Source organism: Urocitellus parryii, chromosome 9 (assembly GCF_045843805.1).
Source record: "Urocitellus parryii isolate mUroPar1 chromosome 9, mUroPar1.hap1, whole genome shotgun sequence".
Lineage (NCBI taxonomy): Eukaryota > Metazoa > Chordata > Mammalia > Rodentia > Sciuridae > Urocitellus > Urocitellus parryii.
Genome location: NC_135539.1, coordinates 104,919,834 through 104,937,531, shown reverse-complemented (window position 1 = coordinate 104,937,531; position 17,698 = coordinate 104,919,834). Strand labels below are relative to the sequence as shown.

At 40.8% G+C, this 17,698-nt stretch overlaps 1 long non-coding RNA gene across 3 annotated transcripts; it reads right to left on the bottom strand.

Annotated features, from left to right (window-relative positions):
* Positions 1-4,225: 4,225 nt before the first annotated feature.
* On the bottom strand, positions 4,226-17,192 carry LOC113175603 (uncharacterized). Of its 3 annotated transcripts, none has more exons than XR_013344316.1 (7): positions 17,064-17,192; positions 16,428-16,674; positions 11,243-11,317; positions 10,765-10,851; positions 8,520-8,640; positions 7,440-7,556; positions 4,226-6,044 (listed from the first exon to the last, which is right to left on the bottom strand). It is a non-coding gene; the product is annotated as an uncharacterized LOC113175603 (long non-coding RNA). The 3 variants fall into 3 exon arrangements; XR_013344317.1 differs by having other exon boundaries at positions 16,428-16,515; XR_003299995.2 differs by lacking the exons at positions 10,765-10,851; positions 11,243-11,317.
* Between the last annotated feature and the right edge of the window lie 506 nt (positions 17,193-17,698).

Genomic DNA, 17,698 nt, shown 5'->3' with positions numbered 1-17,698 from the left:
CGCATATCTGTCGTATCTTCCCTCCATTCCAGTGGACTGTAAATAAGGCTCACATGAATGGCTGGGTAGAGAAGCATGAATGCATACACAGATACCCCAGGGGTACTCATTAAGTATATGTGAAGAGCACACTGGCTTATAATCTGAAGTGCTCCATCCCAGGCTCACTTCTCACACCACCAGCCTGACTTTGGGTAAGTCCAGTCATTATGTTTCTCTGTGCAATGGAGAGAGTATCAACCTCAGAACATCACCGGGGCTCAGCAAATGTAGCTTCCCTCTGCTTTGCTTTCAGTCTCAACCTCCTTGAAAACTTTGGATTAAAGAATTTCTGAAGTTTATTTTTAATCCTAAAGTTCTATTATTCTACTTAGTTCTTGGCTTAAAAGTGTTTTATGATTTAGTGTAATCATAAGACATTGCTCCTTACATTCCAGCAGAAATGTATCACTAGATTACACCATGAACTAAAATGTGTATTATGTAGTTGCCTGAATCTGTATTTACTTTCTTATTCTCCCCAAAATAAGCACTGTGTCATTTTTAATGAGTTTAAGAAGGCACCATTTTCAACTACATTGCCTTCAGTAAAATAATCAAAATACTCTTGGAATTTTGAAAAAAGAAGACTCCATATCCTCCTTTCACAGTAGCTGTTAGTTTGTAGTCACACTCCACCAGAAACTGGCTGGTGGCTGACAGTCCAGTTTCCTGTTTCCTCATGATCACGCAGCTAGACTAAATTTCCAGGGTCCCTTGCATCTGAGAAGTTAGGTGACTTAGTTTTTCCCAATAGAATGTGGACAGGAGTGACAGGCCACTTATAGTTCTGGCCCATAAAATCCTTCCACGTATAAACTTCCCTATCTGCCCACTTAATGGAGAGAACTTCAAGGATTAAAGGATGTGTGGCCGTAAGATGGCTGGTTCCCCTATCCCTAGGATAGGGATTGGTGTTGAACCAAAAACCAGTTTGTTAAATGAGTTTGATGGGGGATTTGTTATTACCAGAATGAAACAGCTCTGATGAATATTATGTGGAAATCACCTGGCAGCCTTCAAGTACATCACCAGGCACACTGCCTCAGTGGTCACAGAACAGAAGAGCTCAGTGAGCATGGGAAAGTGTTCCAATAACACGGGTTACTGAATTAACTTTAACACATAGTGAGAGCAAGAAGAAAAGAGAGGGGTAAGCTAACACACAGAGACACCTTGCTAACTAAATCCTGGAGTACATCAAGTTCACATGTCCTGACTCTGATTCACCAATCTTCCCTCGTGATGGTGTAGTTAGAAGGAACAGAGATGGGGTTCATGCAACCCAGAGCCCCAGAGAGCTTTATAAGTCCTCTCCTGAGCCTGCAGGCTGCTGGAAGGATCTTGTCTTCTCCCTGCCTGTCTGGAACTGCTCAATTCATCACAACCAATCACAGGAAATGTCTAGGTCCAAACCTTGTCACCCCCCAAAAGTGGTAGATGAAAGTGTGCCTTGCAGTTCTTTTGTCAAGAGCTCATGTTCTGCCAAATAACAGGGAGGCAGCTCTTTTCCATCATGAAACATGAGTTGTTATTTTCTTCCTTGTTATTTAGCGCTGTGAAATCCTCCAGAAACTCTTCAATCATCAGCAGCTATTTTCCTCAAGACAAATCAAAGTATAATAAATGGTGTTTTGCATATTGAGAGGATAATGGAAATTGCAAAAAAGAAAAAAAAAATCCTCTGCTCAATTATTCTAAGTTAGCCTAATTTGGGCTCCCTTACTAAGATGAAGACTGGCAGCTGATAAGAAATTAATCACCAATGACATAAGATTGTGCTCAGGGGCCTAAAGCTTATAACATTTAGTTTTTTAAAAAACTAAAGTATCTTATTTTTGAACATTAACAAAAATATGGATCCATGGGGGCTAGAGTTGTTAGAGTGCCTGCCTCGCATGCCCAAGGCCCTGGATTCAATTCCCAGTACCACACAAAAAGAAGAAAAAAAGCGTGTGTGTGTGTGTGTGTGTGTGTGTGTGTGTGTGTCCATAAACATCTTTTGGAGCCTTGGAAACAGTCTATGGAGGTGAGAAGCCAGGAACCCTAAGCATCATTCACTCATGACTAAAACCATCTATAACTGAGGGTATCCTTGAGTTATAGATTTGTTCCAGAAGTTTATGAATCTGTTTCTACAAGGGAAGTTTGAAAGGAAGTGACAGAAAAACATGATATTAAAACATTTAAAAACAGGATTTCCACATTTCCATCCAATTAAAAATCACAGTTACAAGTGGATATTTCAATAACATTCCATTCAGGTATTTTATATTCCTCAGAAACAACCAAATAACCAGATGATATCTAAAATACCTTCAGCAAAAACCTCATGGGACAAGGGTGACAATAAATCGCCCCATGATACCTCGGGAGATCTCTCTCTCTCTCTCTCTCTCTCTCTCTCTCTCTCTCTCTCTCTCACACACACACACACACACACACACACACACACACATCTGTTGTAAGTTACAGTGATGAGAAGGAAACACAGAACCTAAAAGGAACCCACAGTTCCTTTCCAAGTCCACCTCTGCTTCCCCCGGGTTTGCTCACAGGCGGCGGGTGTTTGGGAATGAGGACAGCTCAAGTGGCCCAGGTCGCTTTCCTGGTGCTTTATCCCTGGCTTTCATTTTCTGGGAATCCCACGGAGTCAGCACAATCAGGATAAGCCGAGCTCAGGCTTGGACAAAGAGCAGACAAAGTCCCCTGAGCTTGGTGCTCCCCGCTTTACAAAGCTTGTGGGGGTGGGGGGCGGGGTGAAGGGAAACCCAGAGAACCACCTGAGGCAAAGAAACCTTTATCTTTCAGCTTGGTTCACTTCTTCCCATCTAAATGCAAAGGTGATAGAAGAGACAGGTTTCTCTAGAACAATCAGATGGAAATGGCCAGGAGGTTGTTTTGTAGTCCCCTGGGCAAACATCTGTGCCTGTGGAAACACCTGGAGAGCTGACCATATTCAGATTCCAACTAGATGTGAGGCACCATGTAGACAATGTCCTCTCCCCTGTGGTGGTCATTTCCGTAGCTAATTGTTTACCTGATCCTTCGGAGAGGCTTTGTTGGAGAGCCCTAAATTATCCTGGTGCTCCCTCACCTCCACCTTGAAGTAGAGGATAGTGAGACACACCAGGGTACCCTTGCACCCAGGCCCACTGCATGGCAGCCTCTGTTATTTCCAAAGGACAAACTAAAAAGGATGGTGTTTTATTTTCCTGGCAGAGCCTCAGTCCTGCACAGAAGGGATCTACTGTCAGAACAACCCAGCAGTTTCAAAGGCCAGAGGGTCCCTGAAAGGAGGGCAGCTTCCTGCTGTGTACTAGGGGTCACACCTTGTGGCAGGCGAACGTGCTCAGCTCCTTGCTGGCTGCCCTGCCCTGCCTGAGGAAAAAGAATCCCTGCTTTAGAGCCAGAGGAACACAATGACCTCCTTATCCATTTTTAAACAGCCTCTTCCCTTGCAAATCTCTGCTAATAAGCACAGCTTATCTTTATTTACCAGGTAGCTCCTTTCCCCACTGAGATACCAGAAGGCCAATGAAGGGAAGCAGGGAGAAAAGCATTTTCTACAAAATGACAAGGAGACAGCACTTTCCCATCTAAAAATACACAGATGTCCTTCCCCTTAGTGAATTCGAACTTGTTATAGATAGTTTGGGGACAGCTTGAAAAACTTTTTAGGAGAATTCAGTGTCGCCTGTAATTGATGGGGTTACCATTGAACTGTTCTGCTCATCCTTTCACTGACTGAACTAAACACCACAATGGAAAAGAAACTTTAAAGTCATCTGCTTTGTGGCCCTTACCTCTGAACAGTTACTCTTAAACATTGCAAATTCTTAGATTAAAGAAGATTAATAAACACTCTTGGTTCCCCATCTCCTCCCTGCTATAAACCAGCAAAGGCCCTTTTCTGAGTTTAGATAATGGGAATTTCTTTCTTCTCCTCCTTCTGCTCCTCCTCTTTTCCCCTCCCCTCCCCCTCCCCCTTCCTTCTTCCTCCTCTCCCTCCCTCTTCTTCTTCTTCTTCTTCCTCTTCCTCTTCCCCTTCCCCTTCCCCTTCCCCTTCTTCTTCTTCTAAAATACACTTTGTAACTTCTGTGCCATTAATGCTAAAAATGCTACTTTCCTAATTAGATGACTCCTGTGCTGTATGATAGCACTCAAGCCTATTTTATTTTTTGGAACTTTGGAACACCCTGAACAATATAAGCCACAGCTTGGCATAAATGTATAATAAAAGGCACAAAATCTGGGCCTCCTAAAAAGGCTAAGTTTCAGCCTGGCAAAAACCAATAGATCTAGTGAAGACTCTAATCACTATCCCAGTTTCATAGGGAGCTCTAGAAAAACAAAGTGGGTGTGGTAAGTAAAAGCCAGGACCCTCCTCCTCTAGGTCACAATATTGCAAATTTCCAAAGGAAAATCTTTTCCTTTTCTAGAATGGTAGGCCATGTTCCACCTGGATCACTTATGAAAGGCTGTTACTAAATTCCAGAATCTATTAAACTGTGAGGGGTTTGAGGGCAGGAAACATATTTTATTCATTTTTTAAATCCTTAGGTTAAACACACACACCAGCAATGGTGGTGGTCATGACTATGGTAGCAACTATAATTTGTTGAGCACTTACAGTGTGCCAAGGACCGCATTACATTAATTTATTTATTCTCGGTATATACATTAATTTATTTATTCTTCACAACAACCTATAAGGCAGGTACTGTTAACATCCTTATTCTGAGGAAACTCAGCAACAAACTCAGAGGGCTATTAAGTAACTGCCTGAAGTCACACCTCTGGTAAGTGGTAGAGATGGGATTCCAACCCAAGTCTTCCTGACTCTGGAAGTTGTGAATTGGACTGGTCCATGGTAGTCCATGGTAGCTTAATAAATGCATGTTGAACAAAACTGAGCAGATGTAACAATGTGGTGGGATGCCTCCCTCCTTGTTTTCAACTCCTATCTGACTTTCAAAGGCATTTGTTATAGATCCTATTATGATGATGATGATGGTGGTGGTGGTGGTGGTGGTGGTGGTTTTAGTGCTCCAACTAGACTCCAAGTCCCTTGAGAGAAGGAAACACATTCTTCACAATCCATTCTTTTTGCACATTTTGAATCCTTACTATAGCTCTGAAAGGAATATATTCCTATTTTTCAGATGAGGAAAACTTGCCCACAGGTGCAAATCTAGTGGTAGAAGATTCAAACCCAGGTCCTGGTGTTTCTGGGAACTTAGATTGTAAAGATGCACCATTTTTATTCTCAATGGGCCTTCTCATTAGGTAATACCCAGCTGGTAGCTGAGGGTATGGGAAGGGGTCACCTTTCCTTGATACTTGGTCACTTGGTGCCCTTGTTGGCACAATAGTAGGTGATGAATAAGAATTTGATGAATAAATGTTGAATATCATTAAGAAAGACTCCTTTGGCTGTGGTCTGCAGAAGTAAGGTGTAAAAAGGATCACAGGGAACAACAAATTAGTGATAACCCACATGGTCCCTGGGTCTCAACAGACTAGGATCTTTGTATCCCATAAAAGGTAGCAGTGATGTTCTGATGGGTTTCTGTTACCTCTCAAGAATTGCAAGTGAAATTGGGGAATAAATATTTTGACATCTAGACCCAAAGCTCAGGTCATTTCAGCACAAATGAGACTGACCATCAGTGATGGGATGGCAGAGGTAAGGAACCTGGCATCAGGCTATGAAAATACAGTTCCACAGGAGGTGGATGAGGCATGGAAGACCAGCTTCAGATATAAACCCTCCTCTTAGTCTCACAAAAATTAGTATCCAGCACGTAACTCCTTGCATACAGTCTAAAGGAGAGCCTTATTCCCTTTCCTTCCCTTTGTCCTTCTTCATGTACATTTTTGGCATGTCACAAAGTCCCCAGCCTTGAATCCTTGTGCCATTCCATTGCATGTGAGGCAATTCTCTCCATTCTTCATCTATAGGATGGACACAATTCGTATTTCCTCTATCTGATTCAGAATTCCTGGGGGAATCAAATGAGATTATTCATTCATCCTTTCAATAAACATTTATTGAGTAGTTGCTAAATAACATACAAGATGATGTACCAGAGCGGTTCTGTTTCTTAGGAACCCAAGAAATGTTCAAGGTAAGGCAGATCTAGATTCCATGATGGAAATCGTCAGTCCAAGAGAATTATTAATAATAATTATTATTATTAATATTAATAATATGAATTATTCCAGCAAGAGGTGATAAGGAAAGTTGCTGCTTTCGAATTGAGTCTCCAAACTTTAAATGGAGGCAGTCTAGAAGCAACACTGCTACAGACACAGCAGGCAAAGATTACAAACAACTAATTTAGGAAATGCTTTCTGTTCCATGCAAATCTAGTGGTAGAAGATTCAAATACTTAAGTAGATTTCAAGCAAGTAACAGATAATACTTACTGAGTGCTTAAGAGGTGCCCGGTACTAAAGTCTTTACATAGGTAAACTCAGGAGTCAAAACTGAGAGGCAAGATCTAGTATCATTCCCAAGTCAAAAATGAGGCAACTGGGGCAGCAAGAGGTTGCATTTCTTGCCCAAGATCAGACAGACAATAAATCTCGTAGAGTCAAGATTTAAACACAGGTGGCCAAAATTACTCCAGGTGCACGTTGACTATGAAACCACAGATCCCTCTAATATGTATGATTATAATGCACCAATCTGTTTTTTACAAATAAAATAAAAAATAAGCGCATGTGAGCAGAGTTCAAACACTGCCTCTCAAAGGAACAAAAATAATAAAACGATTTCTCAGAAATTCAGTCTCCCTAGAGCTGTTTTCAGGGAAACAAATGATGGATACTGGTGCATTGTGACCCAGCTTATCTGGGAAATCACACTTCAAATTGAAAAGCTTTCAACTTCCTCCCTGGCATCTCCTGAAGTAATTGCAGAGTATTTCATACTATGGCCGGTAGATGGCAGAAAGTGACAAGAAAAGGACTGGAAACCACAGTGGGACTCCCCACCACTACCTCCAGTCTAGTTCCCAACTAGCAGGATAAAATGCATTTTACCTCCAATATGGTTTATTTAAAGGAATAAATCCTCCCTCAAAGGCTGCTCCTAAGTAGAAATCATCGGGGTTTTGTTTTGTTTTGGTTTGGTTTTAATTCTTCTGTCGCCAAGTGGTAATGAGAAACTGCCTCTGCAGCCCTGCAAGGTGTTGCCTCCATAAAGCTGTGTCCAGCTCTGGCTGGAGCTGACCAGGTCACCCCATCCTTGTCAACAGCCTGTCTTTCTAGGGGAGAAAAGCTTGGCGCTATGCGTGTGATAAAGTTGGGAAAGTATGTGGCAACTTAGGAAGAGTGGATCCCCGTTGAGTTAAAACACAAGTCAGCAGAGATCATTCAACAAAGCTAAGCACCTGTTGTGACTTGGATTTGAAGAGCAATTGAACCTCCTCCTGGTTCACCAGCAGCCAGCAGTACAATGGGACCAAATGAGCCAGGAAAGAAGTTTCTGTGGGTTCATTCCTGAGCAGCTGTGCCATGAAAATGAGAGAAAACAAAGACACACTGGAAACTCTAAAAGAATTAAAGAAAACCTCAGAGAATCATATCATTAGATTATAAGATCTCTCAAGTGTAAAAGAAAACTCAGAAGCTGTAAAAGAATACATATGATTAACTTGATTACATAAAAATCTTAATCTTCTGAACGACAAAAAGCATTTTTAAAATCAAGAGAAAAGCCAGGCGCCGTGGTGCGTGCCTGCAATCCCAGCACAGGAGGCTGAGGCAGGAAAGTCACAAGTTCAAAGCCAGCCATGGCAACTTGGCAATGTCCTAAGCAACTTAGCAAGACCTTGTTTCTAAATAAAAGATATAAAAAGGACTGGGGATGTGGCTTAGTGTTTAAGTGCCCTGTGTTCAATCCTTGGTACAAAAAAAAAAAAAAAAAACTCAAGAGAAAAAATTTAAAATTGCAAGTCATATGACAAAGAATTAATATCCTTATATACAAATATTCTAAGAATGCCTCTCTAAGTTCATGAATTTCTATGTCAGCAAATCTTATAAATCAGTAATCTTATAAATTAATTTTACTGATCGGCAAAGGACAACAGGGAGCCTATAAGAAAAAGAAGAAGAAAAGGGCCAATAAAAATTAGAAATGTGCTCAATTTCATTCACAATAAATAAATAAGAATTTAAGAAAGAAACAATAACTCATTTTTCACCCCAGGTTATGCAAGTCCAGCATTCTCTTGGGGTATCGGTGAGTTTAGTTTGGTGAAACTTTTTCAAAGACAATTTGACAACATTTAGGAGCATGTTGGCCTTTTCTTGACTCAGAAATTCGAGTCTTCTGTGCACCTCCACTACCATGCAGCCACCCAGACCCTTCTCTGTAAACATCTCCCATAGACCAATGGGACCAACGTAGGTCTCCAGACCAGACCCCTCCCCACGCTCCCACAGGGTGTGTAATAGACACAGCAAACCTCTATTAAGAGTGGGTCTCCTCTTCCCTTCCTCTCTCTTCTCAAATCTTCTCTATCTCCATTCCCTCCTAGGTTTCAGAGGCTTCTGTCCATTATCAGCTGGCCACATTGCTTTTTGAACCTGTGGTGAAGCATCATGGGAGAATTGTATGATGGAAAAAGCTACTCACCTCATGGCAGCTGAGAAACAGGGAGAGAGGGTGAGAGGGGTAGAGAGGAATGGAGGGAGGGAGCGAGAGAAGTCCAAAATGAAAGCTAGTGAGACTTGGACCCAGGAGGCAGACAGGAAAAAGTGGATTCTGAGTTGCCCGTTTTTGATGATTCTTTAGGACAATGTAATCCCATCAGCTGCCACTCTTTATGGCCTGGCCTTTTTACCTTTGGTTAAAACTAAACCAAATGTCCTAAGAAGCTTGCCGTGTTCTAAATCTTCTTCCTCCTTTTTAGGCCAAGTCCCCTATGACCTCATTCCCCCCCCCCTACCAAAAAAAAAAAAACACCGGGTAAAGTTTTTGTGGGTTTTATGAGTTACCCAACTCAGAGAGAAATGAATGGACGCTCAATCTTTGGTGACATTCATTAAAGAATACTTTGCAAAACTGAGCCTGCTGCTTATTTGCAGAAAAGCATGCTCAGCTCCTAAAATTCTTCAGTAACACTTCTGCGCAGTTCCATCCAGATATCTTCCTTGTTACTAAATCTAAAATTAAGTGAAGAGTTTTTGGAGTGGGACTATTCCTGTTCATTTTGTAAAAGAAGATATTCGAATGATCCTGTTCTCTATAACCATAAACCTTTCAAACTTAAATCTTGAGTCTAAAGATAAATTGCCTTTCAAACTCTTTCCAAAGAATTTCCACTTAAATTTAGCAATTCCTGCACTTAACCTTCACTCCTTTGGATTTTCCCCTACAAATCTGCATATCTTTTCAGCCTTCCCCACAGCCCCTAGTTCTCCTGGCCATCAATATATGCCTTAGCAGGCGGTTCTTTCTAAGGGCAGGTCAGGCAGGAAAGGCTTGTAGCAACTCAGCAGGAAACTGGATGGATGCATCTCTTCCCTCCTTCCTTGACCATACTCCCCATGGAAAATCCAGCATAGTTGTGGGAAGAGATAATAGAAAGTTTGCTGTGGAGAAATAATACAGGGAACGTGATGGAGGGGTGCGGGGGTGGAGCAGGTAGGAGTGCTCTTATTAATAGGGAGACAACTGGGGATGGGATCAAAGGATGAATTCTGATGAGTACATAGAAAACCAAGCAAAGCAAAACATGAGATAATCATCAACTCAGGAAAACAAACCATTGTACAAGAAAAAAGGCATAATCATAATGTATTTACATGGCTCACATGTGAAGAGCACACTCATATAGTCTGAATAATGTCAATGCTGGATAGGAGTCTAACTGAAAGTATAATTTAAATATACTGGGAGGATGCAGGTGGGTGGACAAGAAGGAATCTGTGTAGAGTGGAGGAGGATAGTGAAGAAAAAAAATGTTTCTCTTCCACTTAAGAATGATTTCTAAAACTGAGGAATTCTGAGTACCTGAAAATAAGACGAAAAGGCAGAGGAGCCAGGAGTATTTAATGCCAGTGGAGGCAGAAGTGTAAAGCAATAGTGGACTTTTTTTGTTTTTTATCTTTTTTTTTTTTTTTGGTTTATTAATACTGAGGATTGAATCCAGGGTTACTGAACCACTGAGCTGCATCTCCAACCCTTTTTTATATTTTGTTTAGAGACAGGGTCTCAATAAGTTGCTAATTGCCTTACTAAGTTGCTGAGGTTGGTTTTGAACTCATGATCCTCCTGCCTCAGCCTCCCGAGCCCCTGGAATTACAGGCATGCTCCACCACTCCCGGCAGCATTAGTGGTTTTTATAATCAGCCTTGCATAACGATTTGACTTTAAACTATGTGCATGTATGTCTTTTATTTTAAAAAAAAACATTTTTTTTCTTTAATTTAAAGGTTCATTGTCATCTAGAGAGATGTCCATCTTTCTTGGCCTGGAAACACCTACTACAGTTTCAGAAAAACTATATAAAGTAGCAGTTAAATCATGAAAGTGAAAGACAAAGAATCATTTCAGGTGGGAATAATCTCTCAGGTTAAAGCTTTTCTACAACAAACCAAAAGATAGAAGCTGTGGAAAGCTGCTGGACTATTCCGTGTCATTAACTAGATACTCCTTTCAAAGAGCTGATTCTATCAAAAACAAAAATGGTTTTATTTTTTTCTTACTGTGTTAGTGTCCTAGAGCTGCCATAACGAGGAACCACAAACGGCATGGCTTTAACAGCAGAAATGGATTTTCTCTCAGTTCCAAAGCTGAAAGTGCAAGACCAAATTGTTAGTAGGGCTAGTTTTTTCTGAGCCTTCTTCCCTGCCCCAGGATTAGATGTCTATCTTCTTTCTGGGTCTTCATGTGGCCCTTCCTCTAGACAAGAACATCCTTGTGTCCTGTGTGCCCCAATTTCCTCTTCTTCTAAGGACACACTCAGATTAGGCTAGCTCCACCCTAATGGCCTCATTTAACCTTAATTACCTCTTTAAAGACTCTAGATTCAAATACAGTCACATTCAGAGGTACTGGAAGTTTGGGCTTCATCATATTCATTTTCGGGGGCGAGTGCATAAACAGTCCATACCACCCATTTTTCCCCATTAAATGAATAAATGCAATAATTAACACATAGAGAAGGAAGGTGATTTTACTCACAAGAGTATGCCAAGAGCATCAGATGCCCAAAGAAAAAGAAGTCATAAGAAGAAAGGGCAGTTTTGTGTCCAGATTCTGGAAAAAGAGGAATTGGAACATGAGTTCTAAGAGTAGAAGTGGCAAACTCAAATGTTACTGAGACCCAGGGAGGTGAAGCACATGGGTCAAGTTGGAAGGCCAACACAGGTGCACACACACACAGTCGCAGTATGAAGAAGACAGTGGCAGCTGCCCATTGAACAGAGGCTGTACTCAGCTACAAGCATGTTGAATGGTACCTATTATTGCCTATCTTTATAATCTTCCAAGGAAGCCAAGATGACTGCTTTGAATTTTTTTCTAAATACTATCCAAGTCAATTAAAATTCATTTACTGACCAAACCAACTATAAAACATGAGTTTTATTCTTGCTCTAGGTGTTGCTAAACTACAAAGGAACCTGAGGGAAAGAACCAAATGCAATCAGCCCTCCATAGCCAAGGGTTTTGCATACAGAGATTGAACCAACTGTGTGTCAAAAAATTCACACACATACACACACACACACACACACACACACACAAACTGGATATGACTATTCAGTCATTACAGATTTTTTTCTGGTCACTTTCCCTTAAATAATACAGTGTAACAACTATTTGCATTGCATTTGCAATGTATTAAATAACATAAGTAATCCAGAGATGACCTAAGGTAGAGGGAGAATGTGTATAGATTATATATAAGGGTTATTCCATTTTATATAAGGAACTTGAGATGCCTCAAGCTTTGATATTTGCAGGGCCCTGTGGAATCAATCTCCCATGAATACCAAGGGAGAACTGTAATCATCTTGATTGTATATATCTAGCACTGTCCTAGGAACTGAACATAATTTAATTAAACCTTCCAGTCCTAAGAGGGAGATATTATTATCCCCTGTTCTCACCCTGGGAGTCTCAGGTGGTACACATCCAAGGTTACCTAGCCAATCAAAGGCAGATCCGGATTCACCCCAGGGTCAAACAGCCCATGTGTGTCCACACCACCCCCATCTTCTATACCAGCTCTTTTCCACCTTGATTGGCATATGCACATTACCTGAGAAGCCTTTAAAAGTCTCAAACCCTAGGTCACACCCAGACCAGTAAAATCAGAATCTTTGCGGGTGAGAGCCAGAAATCATTCTTTTTAAAACCTCTGGATAATTCAAGAGGAAACAAGAACTATGAACCAAGAAACACTGGCAGTATCTGACAGCTTGTTAGAAATGCAGAATCTAGACCCCACCCCAGACCTAATGCACCAGAACCTCAATTTAGCAAGATCTCCCATGTGATGAATGCACATCAAAATTTGAAAAGCATTGGTCTAGGAGAGAACTAACAAAGGCCTAAATAAGCCCTCCCAAGTCTGGCTTCATCTTCAAATTTTATTTATTTATTTATTGCTCTTTTAAAAAATTTTTTTAATCAACAAATCATTTATAAAGGAGTAATCCATAGACTGAAAAAGTATTTGCAACACACATATTTGTTTACAAAATATACAAAAACTGGAAAACTCAACCATCAGCAAATAATGCAATTAAAAGTTAACAAAACAAATAAACAGGTATTTCATTGAAGAGGATAATCAAATGGCAGATAAGTATATTAAAAAATATCTAGCATTATTTGATTATTTGTTGTTAGAGAATTTCACATTAAAACCATAATGGGATACCTAAGAGATTGTCTATGTTTCTCTCCCTCCCTCTTTCTGTGTATGTGTGTGTGTGGGGTGTGTGTGTGTACACATGTATATTTACATATATGTGCATATTATTTTGTATTTTCAAAATTAAAAAGTGTTCAAAAATTTAATATTTTCTAAAGATCTAAAAGAAACTGGGGGAGGGAGGAAGGAGGAAGAGAAAAGAAGGATCTATACCTCCTGACTAGTAAACCAAATCCCTGGATCTGAATGTTATACTTTCACCTCCAGGGACTTCTTGTTTATTTCCTTTGGCATTTTCCCCAGATTATTAAAAGATAACTGGCCCTCTCTTTTCCATTTCAGACTCTATCTCGAGAATAAGGAAACAGAGAAATTACCATCAGCCAAGGCTCAACTAAATGTAGATCAAGCTTCGTGCAAATAATTGGTGTTCTGCAAATGTTCATGGAGCATCCTCTTTGATTGCACACTAAATCATCAGGGAGGAACAGAGGTGGTAGCCTCACCCTAACCAGCCGGCTTTTACCTATAAACCACTCCTGACTTCCCATGTCCATGTGGAATAAATGTAATCAGGATAAACCCATCTCTCTGGAGCTCCTCTCTGTTTCAGGCCTGGTCTGCAGGGCCCTCAGTACCTGATCCTTCCTGCCTTCGCTCTCCCCCTCCTTGTTCATTAGGAGCTGCCATGCCCGGCTCTGGGGAGGTGCTGGGCTGGCCCTGTGTGTTTTATAACAGCTCTTTAATTCTGCCTTATTATCTTCTGTTCTTACAACCATGATCTTTGACTACTGCTTTCATTGTATTTTCAGGTTTCTCTTTGATGCCTAAATTAATACTAATGGGAAGCTCTCTCAACTGTTTGCTTACTTCTCTCTTTCTACTCAGCTTCCCCCAGCATTCCTCAATCTGAGCTGTGTGCTCTTCGGTCAGCCTTTCTTGGGACTTTAAAGGCAGCCCAAGTATGTTAGACGTGGGATGCCCTCCAGAGCTGAGCGGTCCAGAGCGGTGTGAGAAAGGAGGCTGTACACAAACAAGGTGGCCACCTGGATGCCACCTTGGAATGACAGCCCCTTGGCTCAGCTTCTTTGTCAATTGGGATGAATGACTGCCCTTCCCACTTGCTAGTATTCCTCATTTATCCTGTTAAGTCCCATCGTCCCAGGCACCTATAAAAAACTAAACAATAAACAAACCACTTGGGGTAACTTATAAAATAAATATCATGTTTTTAGAGTTCTACTCTTTTGGAAAAAGTAGTAGGTGAATGATTTATGAAAAAATATATGAAAGATATGTAAGCTCTAGATTATTATTTGCAATCTATTTTTATCTACCTGAGTTAATTTCATTGAAATATTTAAAACTTGAGACGGAATGAGTTAATGATTCTTCTAGGGGACAGTTCCTGTCATTTGAGGAACTGGGGGAAGGCTTTCTTTACCCCAAATACTTTCTTCCATGACTTGCAATATCTGAAATTTTGCCTCTTCAGAAGTTATTCCTTTAGGTTGTTTCCAAAGGAAGGAGCACAGCCTTGGGAGGTTTTGAATGTTAAAGTCATGATTATACCTATTTGGGCAGGGGACTCCATTGACAGGTAGCTGAGAACAAGATGGAGAAAGGAGATATCTGATCCTGAGGGACAGGCAGTCAGGGAACCACCTGACTCTTTATAACTGTATCTGAGGGCAGTTGGAATTTTATGAAAAAAATGCTAACCACCTGGTTTCTTTTGCTTTGTTGCCCATACTGGTCTTTAACTCATGGCTCAAGGGATCCTCCTGCCTCAGTCTCTTAAGTAGTTAGGACTTTAGATACCCACAGCACTCATCTCTCCTTGTTTCTTTCCCTCCTTAAGCAACAGTATTCAACAAGTCTTTACCAAGGGCAGCAGTTCTGGCCAGAGTGCAAAGAAAAAGAAATGGAACAGAAAGATAAAAGTAAATTAGTCACCAACCTTTTCTTGTAGATTCAGCATATAATCCACCAAAGAGACATACGAAAGACACGAACATACAGACTTTGCCTTTGAAAACTTAGTGTGAGGTATGAAGAGATGCACATACTGGAGGTTAGGAACATATGTACATATTTAAGTATGTACACAACAAACATATGAATTATACAAATATGTCTTCAAATACCTTTCTTAAGTTGATGGCTTAAGAATATAATCTTACATATACACAGTGTTCTATTCATAGAAAAAAGTAAAATTAATAACGTCTTCATCACTGCTGATCAGATCTGGATCAGTGAGCTAGAGGAGCTGTTCCCTTTTTCTTTTGCAGTCTTGATTCAGGGAAATGTTCTCTTAATTTTTTTTTTTTTTAAAGAGAGAGAGAGAGAATTTATTTATTTATTTATTTGTTTTTAGTTTTCGGCAGACACAACATCTTTGTTTGTATGTGGTGCTGAGGATCGAACCCGGGATGCACACATGTCAGGCGAGCGTGCTACCGCTTGAGCCACATCCCCAGCCCTGTTCTCTTATTCTTTATTATTGCTCCTCCATCTCTCTCATTTTATCCTTCTCCCCCCACACCCAGGATTGAACCCTGAGGCTTAACCTCTGAGCCACATCCCCAGTCCTTTTTTATATCTTATTTAGAGATGCTGTCTCACTGAGTTGCTTAGGGGCTTGCCAAGTTGCTGGCTTTGAACATGCCATCCTCCTGCCTCAGCCTCCTGAGCTGCTAGAATTACAGGTGTGAGCCATGGCATCCAGCCCTTTTCATATTCTATAAACTTAACAGTCATATGTGGGGATTTATTCTACAATTTCCTTAACTTTTCCCTATTATTTTCTTCCCCTTATTTGGTTGACTTTGTTTTCTTTATTGCTGTAAGATATCCAGCCCCCAACTTGGTCTTCCAAATTATTAATTTGACTCTTTTAAATTACAGCGGAAGGTTTGTTTTGTTTTGTTTTAATTAATTGATTGATTGCTTCTTGGTTGGGCTGGGTTTGATCCCAGGGCTTCACACATGCCAGGCAAGCTCTCTACCACTGAACTACATCCCTGGTATCAGTTTTTAGTTGGCAAGTCTTTTTTTGACGTATCTTTGAATTTCCTTAAGTGGTCTCATTGTTCTTCAAGTCAACAAATATGTCCTAGGCTGCTCTGCTTGACTCAGGTTGCTCTCTCTGATCTTCAGGTTTGGATGTGTCCTTGGATATTTGGATGTGTCCTTTTGTCTGTTATCATTGTTCTTTTCCTGATCATAGGGACCTCTCCCAGTTGTTGGGACTCGCATGGAGTCTGTGACCTTAACTGCTGTAAGCCACCTGCCATCTCTTGCAGCTGCTTGGCTCAGGACCCCACAACAAGGTCTAGAGTTGGGAATGAAGGGGAAGTGGGATGAAGTTAGTTGCCATTGGCCCCAAATGCCCTGGAAAGCTCTGGAAGCTGAACAAGTAACTCACACTCCACTGTGTTTTCACATGGAGAGTCAACTATCTGGCTTTAAAATTTTACTCACCATTTGAGTGACCGCATGCATGTCCTTTAAAACACTGGGCTCCTCTTCCTCATGGATCATTGACAATTAGCCACAATTTTCTTTATGCCTTCAGTATTTCATTGTGAGGATCAAGTAAAACACAATTAAATCAGTTGTGACATGATGGATTCCTGTGATTGTTATTCTCCTCAATCCTCCCTCTCTCTCTCTCTCTCTCTCTCTCTCTCTCTCTCTCTCTCTCTCTCTCTCTCCTAAAGAAATAGAACTGGAAGAGAAAAGTATTTGAAAAAATTATGAAATATATATAGCTGCTGCTAGAGACCTACAGGAAAGCGCTCACAAACAGAACAACCATATGTATTTTCCAGAAAAATGGCAGATTTGTCTGTTCAGCAAAAACCACAGACAGCAAGAAAGAAGGAGAGTAACTGCAAACATACCCCAATGCCTCCTCCCTTGCTACATAGAAAGTAAGGGTAGGGAGAGGAGGAGAGGGAGAGCAGGCTTCCCAAAGAAGGGAGGAAGGTGTTTTGCCAGACACCATTGATGAAAGAAAAACTTGGTACAAAATACATTTAACAGTTTTTTGAGCAAGTAACTATTTGCTAATCGGGCAGCCAGCTCTACTCTGTAACAACAGTAGTGAGTACTTACAGACATGAAGAGGTTGAAGAAAGCAAAAACAAGGAAAGAATAGCAAATTGGTCATTTCAAAGTTCCTTTCCTTGTAAGGGTTAAGCAGACTTCCCATATCGTGCTGGCTAAAGCTGGCCTTGTTCAGGATCTGGCTCTCTCTCTCTCTCTCTCTCTCTCTCTCTCTCTCTCTCTCTCTCTCTCTCTCTCTCTCTCTCTCTCTCTCTCCTGACTTTCTAAAAGGTCAAACAGCTCAGTTTCAATTTGACTGCATGGATCATTAACATGAGTGACTCCATTTCAGTTTGTTCTGTAGGGGCCCAATATAGGAGCTCAATCCAAATCAATGGACCCCAATAAATTTTACTTAACACCATTTTCATGACATTAAGCAAGCTATTTTCTCTCTTTGAACTTATTCCCTCATCTGTAGAATGGGGAGATAATAGTTTCACCATGGGATTTTGTGATGATAAATTGGGATTAATAACATTACATGCAAAATTCCTGATGCATAATAAATTCTCAACAAATGAGAGGATGCTGTACATGTGTTTCCCTTTTCAGCCTGCTCATGCTGCATTTGCTTTTCTTTACAGACTTTTTAAATTTTTTTCTAATTTAAGCCTCCAACCCATTACTCATAAATTTAGGTG